General features: G+C 40.4%; 1 non-coding gene across 1 annotated transcript; it reads left to right on the top strand.

Moving 5' to 3' along the window:
* The first annotated feature begins 3,123 nt into the window (after nucleotides 1-3,123).
* LOC112708560 (small nucleolar RNA R71) lies at nucleotides 3,124-3,231 on the top strand. Its single transcript, XR_003156414.1, has one exon. It is a non-coding gene; the product is annotated as a small nucleolar RNA R71 (small nucleolar RNA).
* Nucleotides 3,232-23,598: the final 20,367 nt, after the last annotated feature.

Genomic DNA, 23,598 nt, shown 5'->3' with positions numbered 1-23,598 from the left:
CTTGAGGTCATGCCTTCTCAATTGAACCGGCTTCCCTCCTGAATCTCTCTTCCATTGGGCGCCCTCTTCACATATGACTGTGAGGACTTGGTCTAACCTTTGATCAAAGTTGACCCTTCTAGTGTAAGGGTGTTCATCTCCTTGCATCATGGGCAAGTTGAATGCCAACCTTACACTTTCCGGACTAAAATCCAAGTATTTCCCCCGAACCATAGTAAGATAATTCTTTGGATCCGGGTTCACACTTTGATCATGATTCTTGGTGATCCATGCATTGGCATAGAACTCTTGAACCATTAAGATTCCGACTTGTTGAATGGGGTTGGTAAGAACTTCCCAACCTCTTCTTCGGATCTCAAGTCGGATCTCCGGATATTCACTCTTTTTGAGTGAAAAAGGGACCTCGGGGATCACCTTCTTCAAGGCCACAACTTCATAGAAGTGGTCTTGATGCACCCTTGAGATGAATCTTTCCATCTCCCATGACTCGGAGGTGGAAGCTTTTGCCTTCCCTTTCCTCTTTCTAGAGGTTTCTCCGGCCTTGGATGCCATAAATGGTTATGGAAAAACAAAAAGCAATGCTTTTACCACACCAAACTTAAAATAGTTGCTCGTCCTCGAGCAAAAGAAGAAAGAAGAGAGTAGAAGAAGAAGAAATGAAGGGAAAGGGAATGGCTTTGTGGTTCGGCCAAAAGGGGAAGAAGTGGTGTTTAGGTTGTGTGAAAATGAAGTAGTGAAGATGGGTTTATATAGGAGAGGGGAAGGGTGATGTTCGGCCAAGTGAGGGTGGGTTTGGGTGGGAAAGTGGTTTGAATTTGAATGGTGAGGTAGGTGGGGTTTTATGAAGGATGGATGTGAGTGGTGAAGAGAAAGATGGGATTTGATAGGTGAAGGGTTTTTGGGGAAGAGGTGGTGAGGTGATTGGTGAATGGGTGAAGAAGAGAGAGAGTGGTAGGGTAGGTGGAGATCCTGTGGGGTCCACAGATCCTGAGGTGTCAAGGAAAAGTCATCCCTGCACCAAATGGCAAGCAAAATTGCGTTTTTAGCCATTTCTGGCGTTAAACGCCGGGCTGGTGCCCATTTCTGGCGTTTAACGCTAGCTTCTTGCCCTTTTCTGGCGTTTAACGCCAGTCTGGTGCCCCTTTCTGGTGTTAAACGCCCAGAATGGTGCCAGACTGGGTGTTAAACGCCCATCTGCTAACCTTACTGGCGTTTAAATGCCAGTAGGTGTGTCCTCCAGGGTGTGCTGTTTTTCTTCCTGTTTTTTTTTCATTCTGTTTTTGCTCTTTTCATTGATTTTGTGACCTCTCATGATCATCAACCTACAAAAAACATAAAATAACAAAAGAAAATAGTTAATTATAAAACATTGGGTTGCCTCCCAACAAGCGCTTCTTTAATGTCATTAGCTTGACAGAGGACTCTCATGGAGCCTCAGAAATGCTCAGAGCTATGTTGGAACCTCCCAACACCAAACTTAGAGTTTGAATGTGGGGGTTCAACACCAAACTTAGAGTTTGGTTGTGGCCTCCCAACACCAAACTTAGAGTTTGACTGTGGGGGCTCTGTTTGGCTCTATTTTGAGGGAAGCTCTTTATGCTTCCTCTCCATGATGACAGAGGGATATCCTTGAGCCTTAAACACCAAGGATTCTTCATTCACTTGAATGATCAACTCTCCTCTATCAACATCAATCACAGCCTTTGCTGTGGCTAGGAAGGGTCTGCCAAGGATGATGGATTCATCCATGGACTTCCCAGTCTCTAGGATTATGAAATCAGTAGGGATGTAATGGTCTTCAACTCTTACCAAAACATCCTCTACAAGTCCATAGGCTTGTTTTCTTGAGTTGTCTGCCATCTCTAGTGAGATTTTTGCAGCTTGCACCTCAAAGATCCCTAGCTTCTCCATTACAGAGAGAGGCATGAGGTTTACACTTGACCCTAAGTCACACAAGGCCTTCTTGAAGGTCATGGTGCCTATGGTACAAGGTATTGAAAACTTCCCAGGATCCTGTCTCTTTTGAGGCAGTTTCTGCCTAGACAAGTCATCCAGTTCTTTGGTGAGCAAAGGGGGTTCATCCTCCCCAGTCTCATTTCCAAATAACTTGTCATTCAGCTTCATGATTGCTCCAAGGTATTTAGCAACTTGCTCTTCAGTGACATACTCATCCTCTTCAGAGGAAGAATACTCATCAGAGCTCATGAATGGCAGAAGTAAGTTCAATGGAATCTCTATGGTCTCATTTTGAGCCTCAGATTCCCATGGTTCCTCATTGGGGAACTCATTGGAGGCCAGTGGACGTCCATTGAGGTCTTCCTCAGTGGCGTTCACTGCCTCTCCTTCCTCCCAAAATTTGGCCATGTTGATGGCTTTGCACTCTCCTTTTGGATTTTCTTCTGTATTGCTTGGAAGAGTACTAGGAGGGAGTTCAGTAATTTTCTTGCTCAGCTGTCCCACTTGTGCCTCCAAATTTCTAATGGAGGACCTTGTTTCAGTCATGAAACTTTGAGTGGTTTTGATTAGATCAGAGACCATGGTTGCTAAGTCAGAGGTATTCTGCTTAGAACTCTCTGTCTGTTGCTGAGAAGATGATGGAAAAGGCTTGCTATTGCTAAACCTGTTTCTTCTACCATTATTATTATTGAAACCTTGTTGAGGTCTCTGTTGATCCTTCCATGAGAAATTTGGATGATTTCTCCATGAAGGATTATAGGTGTTTCCATAGGGTTCTCCCATGTAATTCACCTCTTCCATTGAAGGGTTCTCAAGATCATAAGCTTCTTCTTCAGATGAAGCTTCCTTAGTACTGCTTGGTGCATTTTGCATTCCAGACAGACTTTGAGAAATCATATTGACTTGTTGAGTCAATATTTTGTTCTGAGCCAATATGGCATTCAGAGTGTCAATCTCAAGAACTCCTTTCTTCTGACTAGTCCCATTGTTCACAGGATTTCTTTCAGAAGTGTACATGAATTGGTTATTTGCAACCATTTCAATCAGCTCTTGAGCTTCTGTAGGCGTCTTCTTCAGATGAAGAGAGCCTCCAGCAGAGCTATCCAAAGACATTTTGGATAGTTCAGAGAGACCATCATAGAAAATACCTATGATGCTCCATTCAGAAAGCATATCAGAGGGACACTTTCTGATTAATTGTTTGTATCTTTCCCAAGCTTCATAGAGGGATTCTCCTTCCTTCTGTCTGAAGGTTTGGACTTCCACTCTAAGCTTACTCAATTTTTGAGGTGGAAAGAACTTTGCCAAGAAGGCATTGACTAGCTTTTCCCAAGAGTCCAGGCTTTCTTTAGGTTGTGAGTCCAACCATGTCCTAGCTCTGTCTCTTACAGCAAAAGGGAATAGCATAAGTCTGTAGACCTCAGGGTCAACCCCATTAGTCTTGACAGTGTCACAGATTTGCAAGAACTCAGCTAAAAACTGATGAGGATCTTCCAATGGAAGTCCATGGAACTTGCAATTTTGTTGCATTAGAGAAACTAATTGAGGCTTAAGCTCAAAGTTGTTTGCTCCAATGGCAGGGATAGAGATGCTTCTCCCATAGAAGTCGAGAGTAGGTGCAGTAAAGTCACCCAGCACCTTCCTTGCATTGTTGGCATTGTTGTTGTTTTCGGCTGCCATGAGTTCTTCTTCCTTGAAGAATTCGGTTAGGTCCTCTACAGAGAGTTGTGCCTTAGCTTCTCTTAGCTTTCGCTTCAAGGTCATTTCAGGTTCAGGATCAGCCTCAACAAGAATGCCTTTGTCTCTGCTCCTGCTCATATGAAAGAGAAGAGAACAAGAAAATATGGAATCCTCTATGTCACAGTATAGAGATTCCTTGAGGTGTCAGAGGTAAAGAAAAATGAAAGGCAAAAGTAGAAAATTCGAACTTATCAAAGAAGATGGAGTTCGAATTTTGCATTAAGGGATAGTGTTAGTCCATAAATAGAAGGATGTGAGAAGAATGGAAGTGATTTTCGAAAATTAAGTAAGAAATTTTGAAAACATTTTGAAAAACACTAATTAATTTTCGAAAACCAAGAGTGATTTTTGAAAAAGATTTTGAAATTAGAACTCAAAAAGATTTTATTGAAAACTATTTTGAAAAAGATGTGGTTAAGAAGATATGATTGATTTTAAAAAGATGTGATTGAGAAGATATGATTTGAAAAACATTTTAAAAGATTTGATTTTGAAAATTAATGACTTGGCTATCAAGAAAAGATATGATTCAAACATTAAACCTTTTTCAACAGAAAAGGCAATATACTTGAAATGTTGAATCAAATCATTAATTGAGAGCAAGTATCCTTAAAAATGGAAAGAAATCAATTTTGAAAACATATGATTGAAAAGATATGATTTGAAAAAGATTTGATTTTGAAAAACTTTGAAAACTTGAAAAAAATTTTCATTGAAAACAAAATCTTCCCTCTTGTGCCTTCCTGGCGTTAAACGCCCAGAATGGTGCACATTCTGGCGTTTAACGCCCAAAACTATACCCTTTTGGGCGTTAAACGCCCAACCAGGTACCCTGGCTGGCGTTTAAACGCCAGTCTGTCCTTCTTCACTGGGCGTTTTGAACGCCCAGCTTTTTCTGTGTAATTCCTCTGCAGTATGTTCTGAATCTTCAATTCTCTGTATTATTGACTTGAAAAGACACAAATTAAAAATATTTTTGGATTTTTAATAATGAGGAATAATCAAAATGCAACTAAAATCAAATAACAATGCATGCAAGACACCAAACTTAGCAGTTTGTATACTACTGACACTAATGAGAATGCATATGAGACACATAAACACTCAAGTCAAGAGAATTCAAAGATTAGAGTAAGAAACCATCAAGAATTATTTGAAGATCCTTAAGACACATGAATGAATGCATGCAATTGACACCAAACTTAAAATGAAACATTAGACTCAAACAAGAAATTTTTTTTTTGGGTTTTATGATTTTGTAATTTTTTTGTGCTTTTTCGAAAATCTAGTGGAAAAAGGTATCAAAATTCTTAATGAGAATTCCAGGAATCATGCAATGTTAGTCTAAAGCTTCAGTCTAAAGGAATTAGACATGGTCAGCCAAGCTTCAGCAGAACATTGCATTCAAGAGCTAAATTGATGAAGATCAATCAGCTTTGGTGATGATAAGAACATCACCTTGAAACACTAGAATTCATTCTTAAGAACTCTGAAAAAAAAATACCTAATCTAAGCAACAAGATGAACCGTTAGATGTCCAAACTCAACAATCCCCGGCAACGGCGCCAAAAACTTGGTATGCGAAATTGTGATCAATTCTTTTCACAACTCAAATAATCCCTAGTAATGGCCCCAAAAACTTGGTGCTCAATACCATGGCGTAAACACAACTTCGCACAACTAACCAGCAAGTGTACTGGGTTGTCCAAGTAATAAACCTTACGCGAGTAAGGGTCGATCCCACAGAGATTGTTGGTATGAAGCAAGCTATGGTCACCTTGTAAATCTCAGTCAGGCAAACTCAAATGGGTATGGTGATAAACGCATAAAATATAAAGATAAAGATAGAGATACTTATGTAATTCATTGGTAGGAATTTCAGATAAGCGTATGAAGATGCCTTCCCTTCCGTCTCTCTGCTTTCCTACTGTCTTCATCCAATCCTTCTTACTCCTTTCCATGGCAAGCTTAAGCAAGGGTTTCACTGTTGTCAGTGGCTACCTCCCATCCTCTCAGTGGAAATGTTCAACGCACCCTGTCACGGCACGGCTATCCGTCTGTCGGTTCTCGATCAGGCTGGAATAGAATCCAGTGATTCTTTTGCGTCTGTCACTAACGCCCCGCCCTTAGGAGTTTGAAGCACGTCACAGTCATTCAATCATTGAATCCTACTCAGAATACCACAGACAAGGTTAGACCTTCCGGATTCTCTTGAATGCCGCCATCAGTTCTAGCCTATACCACGAAGACTCTGATCTCACGGAATGGCTGGCTCGGTTATCAGGCGAGCACTCGTTTGTCAGGCGATCAACCATGCATTGTGTATCAGGAATCCAAGAGATATCCACCCAATCGAAGGTAAAACGGAGGTGGTTGTCAGTCACACATTCATAGGTGAGAATGATGATGAGTGTCACGGATCATCACATTAATCAAGTTGAAGAACAAGTGGTATCTTAGACAAAGAACAAGCGGAATTGAATAGAAGAACAATAGTAATTGCATTAATACTCGAGGTACAGCAGAGCTCCACACCTTAATCTATGGTGTGTAGAAACTCCACCATTGAAAATACATAAGAACAAGAGTGATCATTGGCTTCGGTCCCAGAGAGGGAACCAGAAGAACCCAGATTCTAAAATACAATAGTATAATGTCCTACTTATAGAAAACTAGTAGCCTAGGGTGTACAGAGATGAGTAAATGACATAAAAATCCACTTCCGGGCCCACTTGGTGTGTGCTTGGGCTGAGCATTGAAGCATTTTTGTGTAGAGACTCTTCTTGGAGTTAAACGCCAGCTTTTATGCCAGTTTGGGCGTTTAACTCCCATTTTGGTGCCAGTTCCGGCGTTTAACGCTGGAATTCCTGAGGGTGACTTTGAACGCCGGTTTGGGCCATCAAATCATGGGCAAAGTATGGACTATCATATATTGCTGGAAAGCCCAGGATGTCTACTTTTCAACGCCGTTGAGAGCGCGCCAATTGGGCTTCTGTAGCTCCAGAAAATCCACTTCGAGTGCAAGGAGGTCAGAATCCAACAGCATCTGCAGTCCTTTTTAGTCTCTGAATCAGATTTTTGCTCAGAAAAACACACAAACTCATAGTAACGTCCAGAAAGGTGAATTTTAACTAAAAACTAATAAAAATATACTAAAAACCAACTAGATCATACTAAAAACATACTAAAAACAATGCCAAAAAGCGTATAAATTATCCGCTCATCAAAGGGGCACTCCACTTGGCCAAGGAAATTGGCACCAAAATGCAACCTCCAAGGCTCGAACCAAGCACCTGATGGAACCAAGGGAGGCGCTACACTAAGGCAAGGAGTCTCAGTTAAAACATTTTCACTGAGTGCCAGTATGAAGGAGGCCACACCAAGACACGCCAAGGACACAAGCATGGGTGCTCAGTTAGAAAATTCTAACTGAGTGCTGCCTTGGAGCCAGCACCATGGGCCAATTTCACTCAAAAACCAATTGGTAGCCAATTCTTCACCAATTTGAAAAGGCCAAATCCAAATCAATCCACTCTTCTTCAAATCCAAAGCAAGCAAAGCCCATTATCATCACTCAAAGGCACAAGAAATAGTTAGATTATGATTTCATTTAATTTTAATTTGTTTTCAATTTCATTTTCATTTTCACTTTGTAAATCCTATATAAGGCATCATTTTCAACTTTGTGAGAGGCTGGCTCCATTAGGGAGCATTAGGAGTAGAATAAAGAGCTCTTTGTTTACATTTTCCTTTTTGAACTTGAGAACTAAAAATCAGATCTGAGTTTTCTTTCCTTCCTGTTTCAATTTTCCTTATTCTGCAAGTTTCCCTTTTTGCAAAATTCACAGTTTCATTTTCATTGAACTTGATTTGCTCTTCTACACTTCTACTTCTTCTGCAACTTTACTTTTCTGCAATTATACACGTCAATTTACATTGAGCTTGAATTCAACTCTTCTGTTACATTGCTTCCAATTTACTTTCCTGCAATTTCCTTTTCTGTCAATAGTTCTTAATTCTACTTCATTGCTCTCTTTAATTTCCAACACCCCAGCCCCCTTTACATTTGATGCAATTTATATTTCTTGTCATTTAAGATTCTATTAATTTACATTTCTTGCTCTTTAAGTTTTCTTCCTATTTACATTCTGTCATTTACAATTCTTGTCAAATTACTTTCTGTTGGCTACATTTCATCCAATTTCACTTTAATGTTAGCTTGACTAAACTAATCACCCACTAAAGTTGCTTGATACATCAATCCTTGTGGGATCGACCTCACTCTAAGTGAGTTATTACTACTTGATGCGACCCGGTACACTTGCAGGTTAGATTTGTGTGTTGGGAATTCGTTTGTCCACAAAACACCATCAAATATCAATGAAACTTAGTCCCAATTAGATGAGCGGGGCTAGTAGCTTTTTGCTTCTAAACAGTTTTGGCATCTCACTTCATCCTTTGAAATTTAGAATGATTGGCATCTATAGAAACTCAGAATTTTAGATAGTGTTATTGATTCTCCTAGTTAAGTATGTTGATTCTTGAACACAGCTACTTTATGAGTCTTGGCCGTGGCCCTAAGCACTTTGTTTTCCAGTATTACCACCGGATACATAAATGCCACAGACACATAACTGGGTGAACCTTTTCAGATTGTGACTCAGCTTTGCTAAAGTCCCCAGTTAGAGGTGTCCAGAGCTCTTAAGCACACTCTTTTGCTATGGATCACGACTTTAACCACTCAGTCTCAAGCTTTTCACTTGGACCTTCATGACACAAGCATATGGTTAGGGACAGCTTGATTTAGCCACTTAGGCCTGGATTTTATTTCTTTGGGCCTTCCTATCTATTAATGCTCAAAGCCTTGGATCCTTTTTACCCTTGCCTTTTGGTTTAAAGGGCTATTGGCTTTTTCTGCTTGCTTTTTCTTTTTCTTTCTCTTTTTTTTTTTGCCATATAGTTTTTTTCACTGCTTTTTCTTGCTTCCAGAATCTATTTCATGATTTTTCAGATTATCAATAACATTTCTCTTTGTTCATCATTCTTTCAAGAGCCAACAATTTTAACATTCATAAACAACAAGATCAAAAATATGCACTGTTCAAGCATTCATTTTGTAATTAAGCACATTTTTTATTTAAGAGAGGTGAAGTATTCATGGAATTATTCATAGCTTTAAGACATAGACACTTGACACTAATGATCATGTAATAAAGACACAAAACATAGCTGACACAATCAGCATAAAAACCGAAAACAAAAAAATACATAGACAAGGAGATTAAGGAATGAGTCCACCTTAGTAAGGGTGGTGTCTTCCTCTTGAAGAACCAATGGAGCTCCTAAGCTCCTCTATGTCTCTTCCTTGCCTTTGTTGTTCCTCCCTCTTAGCTCTTTGATCTTCTCTAATCTCATGGAGAATGATGGAGTGCTTGATGAGCGGATAATTTATACGCTTTTTGGCATTGTTTTTAGGTAGTTTTTAGTAAGTTCAAGCTACTTTTAGGGATGTTTTCATTAGTTTTTATGTTAAATTCACATTTCTGGACTTTACTATGAGTTTGTGTGTTTATCTGTGATTTCAGGTAATTTCTGGCTGAAATTGAGGGACTTGAGCAAAACTCTGCAAAAGGCTGACAAAAGGACTGCTGATGCTGTTGGAATCTGACCTCCCTGCACCCGAAATAGATTTTCTGGAGCTACAGAACTCCAAATGGCGCGCTCTCAACGGCGTTGGAAATTAGACATCCAGAGCTTTCCAGCAATATATAATAGCCCATACTTTATTCCGAAATTGACGACGTAACTTGGCGTTGAACGCCAAGTACATGCTGCTGTCTGGAGTTAAACGCCAGAAACATGTCATGATCCGGAGTTGAACGCCCAAAACACGTTATAACTTGGTGTTTGGTGCACGAAATTGCAATCGCACTTTTGCAACTCCACACAACTAACCAGCAAGTGCACTGGGTCGTCCAAGTAATACCTTACGTGAGTAAGGGTCGATCCCACGAAGATTGTCGGCTTGAAGCAAGCTATGGTTATCTTGTAAATCTTAGTCAGGATATCAGAAATTATCAGGATTGATTGTGAAAAGTAAGAGAACATGAAATAAGTACTTGTTTTGCAGTAATGGAGAATAGGTTGAGGTTTTGGAGATGCTCCATCTTCTGAATCTCTGCTTTCCTACTGTCTTCTTCTTCAAGCACGCAAGGCTCCTTCCATGGCAAGCTGTATGCAAGGGTTTCACCGTTGTCAGTGGCTACCTCCCATCCTCTCAGTGGAAATGTTCAACGCACCCTGTCACGGCACGGCTATCCATCTGTCGGTTCTCAATCAGGCCGGAATAGAATCCAGTGATTCTTTTGCGTCTGTCACTAACGCCCCGCCTTCAGGAGTTTGAAGCTCGTCACAGTCATTCAATCATTGAATCCTACTCAGAATACCACAGACAAGGTTTAGACCTTCCGGATTCTCTTGAATGCCGCCATCAGTTCTAGCTTATACCACGAAGATTCCTGTTAAAGAATCCAAGAGATATCTACTTAATCTAAGGTAGAACGGAGGTGGTTGTCAGGCACACGTTCATAATTGAGAATGATGATGAGTGTCACGGATCATCACATTCATCCGATTTAATAAGAACAAGTAATATCTTGGAATGGTAGCAAGCATGATTGAATGAGAAACAGTAGTAATTGCATTAATCCATCAAGACACAGCAGAGCTCCTCACCCCCAACCATGTGGTTTAGAGACTCATGCCGTGAAAAGTACACAAAGAAACGTGTAAAGTGTCATGAGGTACAGATACAATGTCAAAAGATCCTATTAATAGTAAACTAGTAACCTAGGCTATACAGAAATGAGTAAATGACGTAAAAATCCACTTCTGGGTCCACTTAGTGTGTGCTTGGGCTGAGCAATGAAGCATTTTCGTGTAGAGACCTTTTCTGGAGTTAAACGCCAGCTTTTATGCCAGTTTGGGCGTTTAACTCCAAGTTTTATGCCAGTTCCAGCGTTAAACGCTGGAAATTCTGAGGCTGATTTGCCACGCCGGTTTGGGCCATCAAATCTTAGGCAAAGTATGGACTATCATATATTGCTGGAAAGCCCAGGATGTCTACTTTCCAACGCCGTTGAGAGCGCGCCAATTGGGCTTCTGTAGCTCCAGAAAATCCACTTCGAGTGCAGGGAGGTCAGAATCCAACAGCATCTGCAGTCCTTTTCAGTCTCTGAATCAGATTTTTGCTCAGGACCCTCAATTTCAGCCAGAAAATACCTGAAATCACAGAAAAACACACAAACTCATAGTAAAGTCCAGAAAAGTGAATTTTAGCTAAAAACTAATAAAAATATACTAAAAACTAACTAAATCATACTAAAAACATACTAAAAACAATGCCAAAAAGCGTATAAATTATCCGCTCATCACAACACCAAACTTAAATTGTTGCTTGTCCCCAAGCAACTGAAAATCAAAATAGGATAAAAAGAAGAGAATATACTATAGACTCCAAAATATCAATGAAACTTAGCTCCAATTAGATGAGCGGGACTAGTAGCTTTTTGCCTCCGAACAGTTTTGGCATCTCACTCTATCCTTTGAAGTTCAGAATGATTGGCATCTATAAGAACTCAGAACTCAGATAGTGTTATTGATTCTTCTAGTTAAGTATAATGATTCTTGAACATAGCTAGTGTATGAGTCTTGGCTGTGGCCCAAAGCACTCTGTCTTCCAGTATTACCACCGGATACATACATGCCACAGACACATAATTGGGTGAACCTTTTCAGATTGTGACTCAGCTTTGCTAGAGTCCCCAATTAGAGGTGTCCAGGGTTCTTAAGCACACTCTTTTTGCCTTGGGTCACAACTTTATTTCTTTCTTCTTCTTTTTCTTTCTCTCTTTTTTTTTCGAATTTTTTTTTGTATTCACTGCTTTTTCTTGCTTCAAGAATCAATCTAATGATTTTTTTAGATCCTCAATAACAGTTCTCTTTTTCCTCATTCTTTCAAGAGCCAACAATTTTTAACATTCTCAAAACGACAAATTCAAAAGACATATGCGCTGTTCAAGCATTCATTCGGAAAACAAAAATTATTGTCACCACATCAAACTAATTCAACTAGTTTCAAGGATAAATTTTGAAATCCTGTACTTCTTGTTCTTTTGTGATTAAAGCATTTTTCATTTAAGAGAGGTGATGGATTCATAGGACATTCATAGCTTTAAGACATGAATTTTAAATTTTATTAATTATGAATTAAAAACAAGACTCAGAAATAAATATAAGATGAAACTAGAAAATAAAAATAGAAAACAAAAATTTAAATAGGCTCCTAATGATAGAGGTTTTCACAGAGTTAGGACTCAACAACCTTGATTTTGAGAAGTGGATGCTCCCTCAACTTGAGATGAGAGCTTTTGGTGTTTCAACTCTTGGAGTTCACGCCCCTGCTTCTCTTGTTCCTTCAGCAATTTGCAGAGCATGCAGTTTTGATTCTGCTGTTCTTCCTTAAGTTGCTCCATAGTTTCTTGCAGCTTGGTGATAGATGCTTCTAGGCTGGCCCAGTAGCCAATTTCAGGGAATTCAAGGAGGAACTCATGCACCCTCCTTTTGATAGAGTTGTCTTGTATTTGTCCTTCCATTGACTTCTTGGTGATTGGATGTTCAATGGGTATGAACTCATCTACTCCCATCTTTACCCCAGCCTCTTTACAGAGCAAGGAGATCAAGCTTGGGTAAGCCAGTTTGGCTTCAGTGGAATTCTTGTTTGCAATTGTGTATATCTCACAAGCAATCACATGATGAACCTCTACTTCTTTTCCAAGCATAATGCAATGAATCATCACTGCTCTCTTGATAGTGACCTCAGAACGGTTGCTAGTGGGTAGTATGGAACGCCCAATAAAGTCTAGCCAACCTCTTGCAATTGGTTTGAGGTCTCCCCTCTTGAGTTGGTTTGGGACACCCTTAGAATTGGTTATCCACTTAGTTCCAGGGAGGCATATGTCCTCTAGAACTTGATCCAACCCTTTATCTGCTCTCACCATTCTCCTATTAAAGGATTCAGGATCATCTTGCAGTTGAGGTAATTTGAAGATTTCTCTTATTTTGTCCAGATGGAAGTACATAACTTTCCCTCTGACCATGGTTCTGTAGGTATGGTAAGCAGTTCCAGTCATTCTCTGCTTATCTATTAGCCACAGATTTGAGTAGAATTCCTGAACCATATTCCTTCCAACCTTTATTTCAGGATTGGTTAGAACTTCCCATCCTCTGTTTCGAATTTGCTCTTGGATCCCCGGATACTCATCTTCTTTCAGATCAAATTTTACTTCCGGGATCACTGACCTTAGACCCATTATTTTGTGATAATGGTCTTCATGTTCTTTGGTTAAGAACCTCTCTTGATTCCAAAGATTCTTTGGATTATTCTCTTTCTTTCCTCTTAAATTGGTTTGTTTTCCCTTAGGAGCCATGATCTTGATGAATCTTGGCTTAGTGATCACGGAAAAGCACACCAAACTTAGAGGTTTGCTTGTCCTCAAGCAAAAGAAAGGAAAGAAGAGAGAGAGAGGAAGAGCAAATTCGAATGGTGTGGGGAATGAGGGGTGCCAAACGTGTATTTATAAAGTCGGGAGGAGAGATTTCGAAAAAAAGAAAAATTTGAAAGGAGATTTGAGAAGATATGGAAAGAAATTGAGAGAAGGGTGAGTTTTTGAACAAAATTTGGGAATGATTTGAGAGATTTGAAGAATGATTTTAGATTTTTGAAAATTTGAAAGTGAATGATGAGAGATTGAAATGTGTTTTTGTAAAAAAGTATGGGTAAGAAAAGGAAAGTTTGAAAAAATTTGATTTGAAAACAAAATTTTACTCCCCCCACCTTTCTGGCGTTAAACGCCCAGAATGGCACCCATTCTGGCGTTTAACGCCCATTTGTTGCCCCTTTTGGGCGTTTAACGCCCAGCTAGGTGCCCTGGCTGGCGTTAAACGCCAGAATTCCTTTATCACTGGGCGTTTTTCTAAACGCCCAGGATGCTGCACACCTGGCGTTAAACGCCCAGAATGGTGCCCATTCTGGCGTTTAACGCCCAAAATGGCACCATTCCTGGCGTTAAACGCCCAGAATGGTACCCATTCTGGCGTTTAACGCCCAAAATGCCCCTTACTGGCGTTTTTTCGCCAGTAAGCTCTTTTTCTCTGCTTTTTGAGCTGAATCCTTCTGTAACTCTGTGAATTCCTTCATTTTTGATACTTGCCTCTGTAAGAACAAATCATATAACCTCCTAATGACTGGGTTACCTCCCAGCAAGCGCTTCTTTACTGTCTTTAGCTGGACCTTTACTGAGAATCACTCAAGTCTCAGTTTTGAGCATTCCTGCTCAAAATTGCCTTCAAGATAATGCTTGATTCTCTGTCCATTAACAATGAACTTTTTGTCAGAATCAATATCCTGAAGCTCAACATATCCATATGGTGACACTCCTGTAATCACATACGGACCCCTCCACCGGGATTTAAGTTTTTCTGGAAACAGTCTGAGCCTAGAGTTGAAGAGCAGAACTTTTTGTCCTGGCTCAAAGACTCTGGTTGACAACTTCTTGTCATGCCATTTCTTTGCCTTTTCCTTATAAATTTTTGCATTTTCAAAGGCATTGAGTCTGAACTCCTCTAGCTCATTTAGCTGGAGTAATCTTTTTTCACCAGCTAACTGAGCATCCATGTTTAGGAATCTGGTTGCCCAGTAGGCTTTATGTTCCAGTTCCACGGGCAGATGACAGGCCTTCCCATACACCAGTTGGTATGGAGAGGTTCCTATAGGGGTCTTGAATGCTGTTCTGTATGCCCACAGAGCATCATCCAAGCTCTTTGCCCAATCCTTTCTTCGGGCTATCACAGTCCGTTCCAGGATTCTTTTTAGCTCTCTGTTAGAGACCTCAGCTTGCCCATTTGTCTGTGGATGATACGGAGTTGCCATTTTGTGGCTAATTCCATATCTAACCATAGCAGAGTATAGCTGTCTATTACAGAAATGAGTCCCCCCGTCACTGATTAGTACTCTGGGAACACCAAATCTGCTGAAGATGTGTTTCTGGAGGAATTTCAGCACGGTCTTGGTATCATTAGTGGGTGTAGCAATTGCTTCTACCCATTTGGATACATAGTCCACTGCCACCAGAATGTAAGTGTTTGAGTATGATGGTGGGAATGGCCCCATGAAGTCAATGCCCCATACATCAAACAATTCTATCTCTAATATCCCTTGTTGAGGCATGGCATATCCGTGAGGCAAGTTACCAGCTCTTTGGCAACTGTCACAGTTACGCACAAACTCTCGGGAATTTTTATAGAGAGTAAGCCAGTAGAAGCCACATTGGAGGACTTTAGTGGCTGTTCGCTCACTTCCAAAATGTCCTCCATACTGTGATCCATGGCAGTGCCATAGGATCCTTTGTGCTTCTTCTCTGGGTACACATCTGCGGATCATTCCGTCTGCACATCTCTTAAAGAGATATGGTTCATCCCAGAGGTAGTACTTGGCATCTGAAATTAATTTCTTTCTTTGCACTCTGCTGTACTCCTGGGGTATGAACCTCACAGCTTTATAATTTGCAATATCTGCAAACCATGGAGCTTCCTGAATGGCAAAGAGTTGCTCATCTGGGAAGGTCTCAGAGATCTCAGTAGAAGGGAGGGACGCCCCAGCTACTGGTTCTATTCGGGACAGATGATCAGCTACTTGGTTCTCTGTCCCTTTTCTGTCTCTTATTTCTATATCAAACTCTTGCAGAATCAACACCCATCTTATAAGTCTGGGTTTTAAATCCTGCTTTGTGAGTAAGTATTTAAGAGTAGCATGGTCAGTGTACACAATCACTTTGGATCCCACTAGATAGGATCTAAACTTGTCAATGGCATAGACTACTGCAAGTAACTCTTTTTCTGTGGTTGTGTAATTCTTCTGTGCGTCATTTAGAACACGGCTGGCATAATAAATGACGTGCAGAAGCTTGTTATGCCTCTGTCCCAACACTGCACCAATGGCATGGTCACTGGCATCACACATTAGTTCAAATGGCAATGTCCAATCTGGTGCAGAGATGACTGGTGCTGTGACCAGCTTAGCTTTCAGGGTCTCAAATGCCTGCAGACACTGTGTGTCAAACACAAATGGTGTGTCAGCAGCTAGCAGGTTACTCAAAGGTTTTGCAATTTTCGAAAAATCCTTTATGAACCTTCTGTAGAATCCTGCATGCCCTAGAAAGCTTCTGATTGCCTTAACATTGGCAGGTGGTGGTAATTTTTCAATTACCTCTACCTTTGCCTTATCCACCTCTATTCCCCTGCTTGAAATTTTGTGCCCAAGGACAATTCCTTCAGTCACCATAAAGTGACATTTCTCCCAGTTTAAAACCAGGTTAGTCTCTTGGCATCTTTTCAGGACAAGTGCTAGGTGATTAAGACAGGAGCTGAATGAGTCTCCGTATACTGAGAAGTCATCCATGAAGACTTCCAGAAATTTCTCTACCATATCTGAGAAGATAGAGAGCATGCACCTTTGAAAGGTTGCAGGTGCATTGCACAGACCAAAAGGCATCCTTCTGTAGGCAAACACGCCAGAAGGGCAAGTAAATGCTATTTTCTCTTGGTCCTGAGGGTCTACTGCAATTTGGTTGTAGCCTGAATAGCCATCCAAAAAGCAGTAATAATCATGACCAGCTAGTCTTTCTAGCATTTGGTCTATGAATGGTAAAGGAAAATGATCCTTTCTGGTGGCTGTATTAAGCCTTCTATAGTCAATACACATATGCCACCCTGTGACTGTTCTTGTAGGAACCAGTTCATTTTTTTCATTATGAACCACTGTCATGCCTCCCTTTTTGGGGACAACTTGGACAGGGCTCACCCAGGGGCTATCAGAAATAGGATAAATAATCCCAGCCTCTAGTAATTTAGTGACCTCTTTCTGCACCACCTCCTTCATGGCTGGATTTAGCCTCCTTTGTGGTTGGACCACTGATGAGCGGATATTTTATACGCTTTTTGGGGGTAATTTCATGTAGATTTTAGCATGTTTTAATTGGTTTTTAGTAGAATAATATTAGTTTTTAGGCAAAAATCATATTTCTGGACTTTACTATGAGTTTGTGTGTTTTTCTGTGATTTCAGGTATTTTCTGGCTGAAATTGAGGGAGCTGAGCAAAAATCTGAGTTAGGCTGAAAAAGGACTGCTGATGCTGTTGGATCCTGACCTCCCTGCACTCGAAATGGATTTTCTGGAGCTACAGGAGTCCAATTGGCGCGCTCTCAACGGCGTTGGAAAGTAGACATCCAGGGCTTTCCAGCAATATATAATAGTCCATACTTTGCGCGAAGATAGACGACGTAACTTGGCGTTGAACGCCAAGTACATGCTGCTGTCTGGAGTTAAACGCCAGAAAAACGTCATGATCCGGAGTTGAACGCCCAAAACACGTTATAACTTGGAGTTCAACTCCAAGAAAGGCCTCAACTCGTGGATAGCTCTAGTCCCAGCCCCAGCACACACCAAGTGGGCCCCAGAAGTGGATTTCTGCACCAATTATCGTAGTTTACTCATTTTCTGTAAACCTAGGTTACTAGTTTACTATTTAAACAGCTTTTAGAGACTTATCTTGTACCTCATGACATTTTCAGATCTGAATTACATACTTTTTGACGGCATGAGTCTCTAAACTCCATTGTTGGGGGTGAGGAGCTCTGCAGCGTCTCGATGAATTAATGCAATTGTTTCTATTTCACTCAAACGTGTGTATGGTCCGATCTAAGATGTTTATTCGCGCTTAATTGTGAAAGAGGTGATGATCCGTGACACTCATCACCTCCCTCAATCTATGAACGTGTGCCTGACAAACACCTCCGTTCTACATCAGACTGAATGAACTTCTCTTAGATTCCTTAATCAGAATCTCCGCGGTATAAACTAGAATTGATGGCGGCCACTCTTGAGGATCTGGAAGGTCTAAACCTTGTCTGTGGTATTCCGAGTAAGATTCAAGGATTGAATGGCTGTGACGCGCTTCAAACTCGCGATTGTTGGGCGTGATGACAAACGCAAAAGGATCAATGGATCCTATTCCAACATGATCGAGAACCGACAGCTGATTAGCCGTGCTGTGACAGAGCATCTGGAACGTTTTCACTGAGAGGATGGGAAGTAGCCACTGACAATGGTGACACCCTACATATAGCTTGCCGTAGACGTGCTTTACAAACAATTGAGTTGAATATTACATTGCAGAAATTCAGAGGACAAAGCATCTCCAAAACTCCAACATATTTCCCATTACTGCACAACAAGTAACGATTTTATTCTCTTTTATTTTTCCAATCTAATAATTCCAACTGATAATTTTAATTAATATCCTGACTAAGAATAATAAAATAAACATAGATTGCTTCAAACCAATAATCTCCGTGGGATCGACCCTTACTCACGTAAGGTATTACTTGGACGACCCAGTGCACTTGCTGGTTAGTTGTACGGATTACAAATTCGTGCACCAAGTTTTTGGCGCCGTTGCCGGGGATTGTTGAGTTTGAACAACTAAAGGTTTATTTTATTTCTTAGATTAGGAAGATTTTGGTAATTGGGTCAGAGTCTTTTATTTTCTTTTCAAAAATATTATTTTTCTCTATTAATTTTTAATTTCTCTTTGAGTCTAGTGTCTTATCTTAAGTTTGGTGTCAATTTCATATTTTATATTTTTATTTAAAATTTTCGTTTTAGTGTCTGTGTTCTTCATTGATCTTCAAGTTGTTCTTGTTTATTTTGCTTGTTTGATCTTTAGTTTTTCTTGTTTTGTGTCTTTTCTTGTTTCTCTTGTGCTTTTTCAAACAGTAACTTTCAAAAATTTTTACTTATATCCATTTTTAAAATTAACTCTGAAGTTGCTGCCCATTTTGCTGGAGCTTTAGTAGTTGTTCTTCATAATTGGGTATCCTCTTTGGAATCTTTTTTAAAAATAATTTTTCTTTTATTGAATCTTGTGCCAAACTTTAAGTTTGGTGTTTTCTTGCTAAGTTTTCTTTAATTTTCGAAAATTTGTCTTGGTTTTCTAAAAATTTTAAGTTTGGTGTTCTTCCTTTTGTTCTTGGTGTTCTTGTGAATTTTCAAAGTGTTCTTGAGTCTTTCTTGTGCTTTGATCTTAAAATTTTTAAGTTTGGTGTTCCTTGGTGTTTTCCCTCCAAAATTTTCGAAAATAAGGAACATTGGATCTAAAAATTTTAAATCTTGTGTCTTTTGCATATTTTTCTCTTTCATCATAAAATTCAAAATTCAAAAAAATATATTCTTCCTAACTAATTTTAAACTATTTTTTTTCGAAAATTTTATAAAAAAAAAAATTCAGATTTCAATTTCAAAATATTTTTCAATTTCTTTTATTTGTTTCGTTTTTATTTTATTTTATAAAAATTAATTTTTTTTATAAAATAAACAATAGCAACATACATATCATCTCTTTTATTCCATTATGGAATTAAGTGGGAATGATCAGTCCAGGAGGACTCTGGGGTCATATGCTAACCCCACTACTGCTTCATATGGGGGTAGTATCTGTATACCCTCCATTGGAGTTAGTAGCTTTGAGTTGAATCCTTAGCTCATTATCATGGTGCAGCAAAACTGCCAGTATTCTGGTCTTCCACATGAAGAACCTATAGAGTTTCTGGCACAATTTTTACAATTTGCTGACACAGTACATGATAAAGAAGTGGATCAGGATGTCTACAGATTATTACTGTTTCCATTTGCTGTAAAAGATCAAGCTAAGAGGTGGTTAAATAACCAGCCTAAGAACAGCATAAAAACATGGAAACAGCTGTCAGAAAAATTCCTGAATCACTATTTCCCTCCAAAACGGATGACACAGCTAAGGCTAAGCATCCAAGGCTTCAAACAAGGAGATAATGAATCCCTTTATGATTCCTGGGAGAGATACAGAGAGATGCTAAGAAAATGCCCCTCTGAAATGTTTTCAGAGTGGGTGCAATTAGACATCTTCTACTATGGGCTTACAGGAAAAGCTCAGATTTCTCTAGACCACTCAGCTGGTGGATCTATACATATGAGAAAAACAATTGAAGAAGCTCAAGAGCTCATTGATACAGTTGCCAGAAATCAGCATCTGTACCTAAGCAGTGAATCTTCCATGAAAGAAGAAGCTAAAACAGTAACTGCTGAACTCAGTCCTGTAGATCAGGCTAATGAATTCAATCAGCAATTAGACTTTCTAACTCAGCAGCTAGCCGAATTCAAGGAAATACTACAGGAAACAAGAATGGCTAACAGGAATATGGAAGTACAGTTAAGGCAAACAGAAAAGCAACTGTCAAAACAAATAGCAGAAGAATGCCAAGTAGTTCAACTAAGAAGTGGGAAAACATTAAATACCTCACTTCAAAGCAGCAGGAAGCCAAGAAATGAACAAATGGCTACTCAAAATCCCTCTGAGGATAATCAGAGCCCAGAGAGGAATAATGCTGGCGCTGAACGCCCAGCCTATGCTCATTCCTGGCGTTCAACGCCAGAAACAAGCATGGATCCAGCGTTGAACGCCCAAAGGGAGCATGGTTCTGGCGTTCAGACACCAGTAACAAATGGGGAAATGGCGTCTAACGCCACTCCAGCTTCCACCCCTGGCATCCAAATGCCAGTAGGGGATCAGTCACATACAAGTGCTGATGACAACCCTTCTAAAAAGGCTTCCCAACCCACTTCTGTAGGTAATAAACCTGTAGCAACTAAGGTTGAGGAATACAAAGCCAAAATGCCTTATCCTCAAAAACTCCGCCAAGCGGAACAGGATAAGCAATTTGCCCGCTTTGCAGACTATCTCAGGACACTTGAAATAAAGATTCCGTTTGCAGAAGCACTTGAGCAAATACCCTCTTATGCTAAGTTCATGAAAGAGATCTTAAGTCATAAGAAGGATTGGAGGGAAACTGAAAAAGTTTACCTCACTGAAGAATGCAGTGCAGTCATTCTGAAAAGCTTACCTGAGAAGCTTAAAGATCCTGGGAGCTTTATGATACCATGCACATTAGAGGGTACTTGTGCCAAGCAAGCTTTATGTGATCTTGGGGCAAGTATCAACCTAATACCTGCATCTACTATCAGAAAGCTTGGTTTGACTGAAGAAATCAAACCAACCGGGATATGTCTTCAACTTGCTGATGGCTCCATTAAATACCCATCAGGCGTGATTGAAGACATGATTGTCAAGGTTGGGCCATTTGTCTTTCCTACTGACTTTGTGGTGCTGGAAATGGAGGAGCACAAGAGTGCAACTCTCATTCTAGGAAGACCTTTCCTAGCAACTGGCCGAACCCTCATTGACGTCCAAAAAGGGGAAGTAACCTTGAGAGTCAATGAGGAGGAGTTCAAGTTGAATGTTGTCAAAGCCATGCAACATCCAGACACCCCAAATGACTGCATGAGTGTTGATATTATTGACTCTCTGGTAAGAGAGGTCAATATGGCTGAGAGTCTCGAATCAGAGTTAGAGGACATCTTTAAAGATGTTCAGCCTGACCTGGAGGAATCAGAGAGAATAGTAGAACCTCTGAAAATCCCTCAGGAAGAGGAGAAACCTCCTAAACCCGAGCTCAAACCATTACCACCATCCCTAAAATATGCATTCCTGGGAGAAGGTGATACCTTTCCTGTAATCATAAGCTCTACCTTAGAGCCACAGGAAGAGGAAGCACTAATTCAAGTGCTAAGGACACACAAGACAGCTCTTGGGTGGTCCATCAGTGATCTCAAGGGCATTAGCCCAGCCAGATGCATGCACAAGATCCTATTGGAAGGTGACGCCAAGCCAGTGGTTCAACCACAAAGGCGGCTGAACCCAGCCATGAAGGAAGTTGTGCAGAAGGAGGTCACTAAATTACTAGAGGCTGGGATTATTTATCCTATTTCTGACAGCCCCTGGGTAAGCCCTGTCCAAGTCGTCCCTAAGAAGGGAGGCATGACAGTGGTTCATAATGAAAAAAATGAACTGGTTCCTACAAGAACAGTTACAGGGTGGCGTATGTGTATTGATTATAGAAGGCTCAATACAGCCACCAGAAAGGATCATTTTCCTTTACCATTCATAGACCAAATGCTAGAAAGACTAGCAGGTCATGAATACTACTGCTTCCTGGATGGATATTCAGGTTATAATCAAATTGCAGTAGACCCCCAAGATCAAGAGAAAACGGCATTCACATGTCCATCTGGAGTATTTGCATACAGAAGGATGCCATTTGGCCTGTGCAATGCACCTGCAACCTTTCAGAGGTGCATGCTCTCAATTTTCTCTGATATGGTGGAAAAATTCTTGGAAGTCTTCATGGATGACTTTTCAGTATTTGGAGACTCATTCAGCTCCTGCCTTAACCATTTAGCACTTGTTCTGAAAAGATGCCAAGAGACTAACCTGGTTTTAAACTGGGAAAAATGTCACTTTATGGTGACTGAAGGAATTGTCCTTGGGCACAAAATTTCGAACAAGGGAATAGAGGTGGATCAAGCTAAGGTAGAAGTAATTGAAAAATTACTACCACCTGCCAATGTTAAGGCAATCAGAAGCTTTCTGGGGCATGCAGGATTCTATAGGAGGTTTATAAAGGATTTTTCAAAAATTGCCAAACCTCTGAGCAACCTGCTAGCTGCTGACACGCCATTTATCTTTGATAAAGAGTGTCTGCAGGCATTTGAGACTCTGAAAGCTAAATTGGTTACAGCACCAATCATCTCTGCACCAGACTGGACATTACCATTTGAATTGATGTGTGATGCCAGTGACCATGCCATTGGTGCAGTGTTGGGACAAAGGCATGACAAGCTCCTGCACGTCATTTACTATGCCAGCCGTGTTTTAAATGACGCACAGAAGAATTACACAACCACAGAAAAAGAGCTACTTGCAGTGGTTTATGCCATTGACAAATTCAGATCCTATTTAGTAGGATCAAAAGTGATTGTGTATACTGATCATGCTGCTCTTAAATATCTACTCACAAAGCAGGATTCAAAGCCCAGACTTATAAGATGGGTGTTGCTTCTGCAAGAGTTTGATATAGAAATAAGAGACAGAAAAGGGACAGAGAATCAAGTAGCAGACCACCTGTCCCGAATAGAACCAGTAGAAGGGGCGTCCCTCCCTCTCACTGAGATCTCTGAAACCTTTCCGGATGAGCAACTCTTTGCCATCCAGGAAGTGCCGTGGTTTGCAGACATTGCAAACTACAAGGCAGTGAGATTCATACCCAAAGAGTACAGTAGGCTGCAATCAAAGAAATTGATCACCAGATGCAAAGTACTATCTTTGGGATGAACCATATCTCTTCAAGAGATGTGCAGACGGAGTAATCCGTAAATGTGTGCCTAAGGAAGAAGCGCAAAAGATTCTGTGGCACTGCCATGGATCACAGTATGGAGGACATTTTGGAAGTGAACGAACAGCCACAAGAGTCCTCCAATGTGGCTTCTACTGGCCTACTCTCTATAAAGATTCCCGAGCGTTTGTACTTAATTGTGACAGTTGCCAAAGATCTGGCAATCTGCCTCACAGTTATGCCATGCCTCAACAAGGGATCTTGGAGATTGAGTTGTTTGATGTATGGGGCATTGACTTCATGGGACCTTTCCCACCATCATACTCAAACACTTATATTCTGGTGGCAGTGGATTATGTATCCAAATGGGTGGAGGCTATTGCAACACCCACTAATGACACTAAAACAGTGTTAAAATTCCTCCAGAAACACATCATCAGCAGATTTGGTACCCCTAGAGTATTAATCAGCGATGGGGGCACTCATTTCTGCAATAAACAACTTTACTCTGCTTTGGTTCGT

This window comes from Arachis hypogaea, chromosome 8 (assembly GCF_003086295.3).
Source record: "Arachis hypogaea cultivar Tifrunner chromosome 8, arahy.Tifrunner.gnm2.J5K5, whole genome shotgun sequence".
Classification (NCBI taxonomy): domain Eukaryota; kingdom Viridiplantae; phylum Streptophyta; class Magnoliopsida; order Fabales; family Fabaceae; genus Arachis; species Arachis hypogaea.
Note: the sequence above shows the minus strand (reverse complement) of the source record. Positions and strands in the feature narration are given on the sequence as shown.